Below are 5,744 nucleotides of genomic sequence, written 5' to 3' on the forward strand. Positions count from 1 at the left end.
GATTATAAGGTGAATATGATCAGCAACGTGAGAGTATGAGGTGAATACCATTAACGACTAGCGACTATTGATTAGCGACATGTGATCATAAGATGAATATGATTAGTGACCGGCGAATATAAGGTGAATACGATTAACGATAGAGAAGTATACGAGACTGACAAATATAATGTATTATGATCAGCGACAAGTGATTATAAAACGAATATTACCAGCGATTGGTGATTATAAAGTGAATATGATTAGCGATAGGTGATTATAAGGTGAATATGATCAGCTGGAGAATTCATTAAAAAAACCAGTAACTATGCAAAATAGATTCGAAAAAAATAACCGAGAAGTCACGATGTTGCTTCACGGTAGGGGATTGGCTGGGAGTCGTCTTGGAGCAGCAGGCGTAGGCGGGGAGCAGCGCCGGCGTTAAAATCGTGAGAAGTGGGGAGGAGCCCACAAGATCATGGCTAGGTGGGCTTCGCACGAGCAAAACAGCGACAACGTCGGATGAAATCACGAGGGAGGTAGGAGCTATGGTGGTGCTCGGCAGTAGGCGAAGTAGCAAGGCATGGTCATGAGGGATCTCGGCCGTGACTCTCTCTCTTTCTCTCTATCTTTGTTTCTAATACCTCTAATATGTCCAACCTCTTCAATTGCGAAGACTAAGAGTCTATTTACAGTGAGAATTAGATTTCTTATTCCGTAATCCAATTATGGCCTTGGGTGTATTTCAATCCTTGTTGGTTTACTAAAATTAAGCTTAAAGCCTCCTATTAGTTTTAGCTCTAATGCAATCACGGGGGCTCAAGCCAACTCATTAAATTTAGAACCTTCCATCCACCACCGATCAATTTAAATGCAATATATACAAGCCTATCAATTAGCTATTAATGTGGAATGCTCCTTAATAACTATAAGTAATTTAATTAATTAATTTTTGTTTAGGGGTTTTAATCCCTAAATTTCTGTGCAATGATTAACTAAACGGTCATCAAAATTCAGGTGTCAGCATTAATAAAATAATCCATGGAGACAAGCAACCATGATCACCCCTCTGCGCAGACCCAAAACCACTATAACACGTCGTAGGCTATAGGAACCACCAAGAGAGATCGATCCAAAGAATAAAATTGCAAGTAGTGCACTACTGTGACAAGCATAAAAAACTCGGATTCTTTGCCACCAATGGACAAGCAAAAGCAGTGACAATGGAGCGGATCTTAGGATTGTATTTCTCTCTGATACTATGTTTTAATGAGGATCATAACAGCCAAAAAAGAAAAAAGAAAAAAGAGGAACACCCAATGATTAACGTGGTTTATATGACCGCGAGAATAATCCCTTGAAAGCTTACAATCATGGTAATAATTCCTCAATTCATCTTGTTACTTTTGGGCGGATTCATTATACTTCAAAAGGGAGTAATGTAATGGGCAATAGTCATTTATTTGGTAACTACAGCTATCGCACACCCAACCAGATTTCCTACCATATTGGGATTAAGGCGATCTGGCATCCTTAACGTCTCAACACTATATATGCTTGTGAAAGTGTCTCTTTTCTCAACCCTCTGCCTTAGGATTAGTCATTTCATTGTCCAACCAAGTTTGGAATTCTTCATAAACACTCTTGCTGTACACGCAACGTACCATGACTCTTTCTTGGCTCTCTTTCATCATCTCCTTCATTTTATCCATAGCTTTGATTTCTGGACAGAAACTTTACAGTCCAAGACTGAGTCTACGACGCGAAGACATCCTTCGAGATCCAAAACGTGCAGTTTCCGCATCCGAAACTAACGATTTCAAAACTTTCTTCTTCAACCAAACGCTAGATCATTTCAATTATAGACCCGAGAGCTACTCTACCTTCAAGCAAAAATACTTGATCAACTACAAATATTGGGGCGGTGCAAATTCTAATGCGCCAATCTTCGTTTACCTAGGTAACGAATCACCACTCGATGATCAACTGACTGTGATCGGGTTTCTAACCGATAACGCTGCTCAATTCGAGGCTTTATCAGTTTATATTGAGGTAATACATTTAAATGTTATCCTTTTTTTTTTTTTTTTTTGGGGTGTGGTCATGCATTTTTGTTCGTTTTGTCTAATTTCTGCTTCTAAACACGTAATCAAATTCTTCTTTTCTTGTGAATTTTTTTTTGCCAGCATCGGTATTATGGTGAGTCAATTCCACATGGGATGAGCCTCGAAGAAGCTCTCAAAGATGCAAATATCCGTGGGTATTTCAGCTCGGCCCAAGCTTTGGCCGATTTTGCAGCCATTATCATGCACGTGAAGCAGGATTTGAAAGCCAGAGACTCTCCAGTTATTGTGGTGGGAGCATCATATGGAGGAAGTAAGTGCTGTGGGGGTATATTCTATCCATATCCATTCTCTGTTGACTTTGTAAAGTACCTGCTATACGTGAAAATGATGAATTATTATCGTCATTTATTTTCAATAAAAATACTAATTCATTTTTCTACGCAATATATATATAGAGAGAGTTGCTGAATTCTAATAACTAATGCAAATTTCAGTGCTTGCGTCGTGGTTTTGGTTAAAATATCCACACGTGACTTTGGGAGCTTTGGCTTCATCGGCTCCAATACTGTATTTTGACGATATTATCTCGCAAGATGCATACTCTTCAGTAGTCACCAAGGACTTTAAGGTAATCACACCTGTAATATCTCTCTTGTTTTTAAATATATATATATATATAATGGAGTGTGCTGCATTTTTCAAGCAGAATATCCATTAATTGACAAAATATCCCTATCTTCCCATTTTATGCACACAAGATAAGTACATGAGTACACTTTGCTGCTCATAGGAGATGACATCAATAGAATTCGAGGGCAAAGTTATTCTTAACCCTACCTCAAAGATATTCAAACTTACCGCTTGAGTAATCTTAAGGATTTTGATATCTATTCTTGATTTTTTTTATAATTGGTCTTCAACCATGTTTGTTTTGCATAGGAAGCAAGCGAGACTTGCTACCAAGCTATAGGAGACTCATGGTCAGAGATCAATAGAATTGCTCAAAAGCCTAATGGCACTTCAAAGTTGAGCAAGATGTTCAAGACTTGCAAGTACGTGCTCTGCTGTGTCATTTATTATGTGTCTCTCAATACCTAAGTGCTATAGAGTACTCTCACCTAATTTCTCAATTTAAGGGATTTGAACTGAATCAATTCACCTTCTGAGAAACAGGAACTTAATCCGCGCTCACTCGTCTGTCGGTGTGAAGTCTCATGATCTCCAAGGCTGAACAGGCTTGTTTTATTAAGGAGACACAATCATCATAGACTGACTACTGATTTTTGTGTGTGTAGGCCTTTAGAGAGTGGGGATGAGCTGAAGGACTACTTGATATCAATGTACGAAGGTGCAGCCCAATATGATTTACCCCCAACATATCCGGTGTCAGTAATATGCAACGCCATTGATGGAGCAAATACTACTGAGAATGGCATTCTTGGCAAAGTATTTGCAGGCGTTATCGCCTATAACACGAACTCCGCATGCTACGTCAATCCTCCCACTGCTATTTCTCAATCTAGTCTGGGATGGGGGTGGCAGGTACAATACTCTACATCATCTTTAGGCATCAAGACCCATCGGGTCTCGATTATTTGGGCGGATTTGGATAATGCATTTCGATCTCAAGGATGGATTGTGCCCTGCCCAAGTTAAATTTTACTTTTCCTTTTTGGGTCCAAACTATTTTACAATTAGGGCGGACTTTGGCAATAGCCTTTTGTCCCAATAAGGGGATCATCAGGTCTATGTTCATGCTGATCCGAGCCTGCCCACTAATCAGGTCTATTTTAATTGATACCATCCCTTTCTTGAAATCTTCCTCGTCAAATTGTGTTGTGCATGAGGAAACTTACAATACTGAAGGGGAGATTTGCTTGCAGAGATGCAGCGAAATGGTAATGCCCAAAGGTGTCACAAACAATTCCATGTTCCAACCAGACCCTTTTATCTTGAGCAGCTTCACTGATGAATGCAACCACCAGTATGGCGTGGTGCCTCGCCCTCATTGGATCACTACATACTACGGTGCTCATGTATGATTTCCAGTCGCTCTTATAAAATATATGTTTGGCTCTTATTTTAATTAGCAAATTTAACAGGTTCATATGCATATTATTCAAAGTAAATTTTACCATCATTGTCCTCTACCTCTTTTTTGTTGTTGTTGTTGCAGGATATAGAGCTAATTCTTTGTAGATTCGGCAGCAACATTATTTTCTCAAATGGACTCCGTGATCCTTTCAGTAGCGCAGGGTATATAACATTATATGCTTATCTCCACACATTTGAAGAATTTAAACTTTGCATAACTTAATCACACTTAATATTTCTATCTTCTTCTTTTTTCAATCTTAGGGTACTGAAGAACATTTCCGACAGTATTGTTGCTGTCTACACAGAGAAAGGTACATAACCAAGCGATGTGCGTGTTGTTTGCAACTTGTCTTACGCACCTATGAATCGCCCAAGAGAAGAACAAGCTTCATGCATGTTAAATTTTTTTCACCAGATCTTGAATTCTGTCGTTTGTTAATATATACTTTGCAGGTGCCCATTGTTTGGATGTATATGCAGAGGATCAAAGCGATCCTGACTGGTTGGTCATGCAGCGAAAAAACTGAAGTTGAGATTATAAGAGGATGGATAGCCAAATATTATGCCGATCTTCGTGCTTTCAAACAATGATATGATGAATTGTTATTGTCATAAATATGGTTAATGAATTGATTCGGGAAGGCCATTCCAATAACAGATGAGAATAAAAGAATAAGGCCTATGTATTCTTTGCTCCATTAAACGAGCTCTTAATCGAGGAAATCAAAAAGACTTAACCCAAGTTTATATTTAGGCGATGTATGTAGTTCACAACAAGCTTCCAATTGTTGGACTCTGATTAAACATTTTTGTGGATAGTAGGATTTTTTTTTCATTCATTCATTTTAAAAACTATACAAGTAATCATTTTTAAGAAAATATTTTTGAAATCATTTATCTTTCTCAAAATAAATGGAGCCTTAGAATTGTTCATCTTTCTTATTGACTATGCATAGATTTTCATTTTATTTCGACTTTCATATTCTGTGGCATGAGTTTATGCACCCAAATTCACTACCCGAGCCAAGGATTAGTTCTGATTTCCCCTCTTATGGCCATACGTCATGGAACCATGGTTATATGAACTAATTCAAAACAAAAATAATTTTTGCAATTGCAGTGGGCCTAGTCTTTTCAATAGTTCGATGGCCAAGTTTGGCACAACTATTTTATAAGCCCGATTTTATTTGTTAATTTTGATCTTATCACGTGATTTTACGTGATAATCGTCATGATTTTATGCGGACTATAAATGGAGCTGCCGCTTTTTTACATCTTTTTTCCGTGGCACTTCAATTATTAATCTTATTTTTTTGGGGTCAAAACATCCACTTATTTCATTAAATACCACTAGTAAAACATAGTTGGTGGAATTCAAAACATAAGAGATCTCAAAGGGTCTGGGTAATTAGTGACCAAAGTACGACGGAGTGCCTTCTTTCGGTAAGCCTTTACCATCCAATCAGCTAAAAATTTCGCCCCTCGTGGACAATGGGCTAGACGAACGCCTTTGAGTAGGGCCAGATTGCTTCTGCATTCTTATATCATGGCGCTCAAGCTCCAACAATTCCTTCGGCTGAAGGCGCATGTACGGAGTTCACA

The 5,744-nt window shown here is 38.4% G+C and overlaps 1 pseudogene; it reads left to right on the top strand.

The window, feature by feature from the left end:
• The first annotated feature begins 1,644 nt into the window (after window positions 1-1,644).
• LOC104423385 lies at window positions 1,645-4,733 on the top strand (annotated as a pseudogene).
• The last annotated feature ends 1,011 nt before the right edge of the window (window positions 4,734-5,744 follow it).

Source organism: Eucalyptus grandis, chromosome 10 (genome assembly GCF_016545825.1).
Source record: "Eucalyptus grandis isolate ANBG69807.140 chromosome 10, ASM1654582v1, whole genome shotgun sequence".
Classification (NCBI taxonomy): domain Eukaryota; kingdom Viridiplantae; phylum Streptophyta; class Magnoliopsida; order Myrtales; family Myrtaceae; genus Eucalyptus; species Eucalyptus grandis.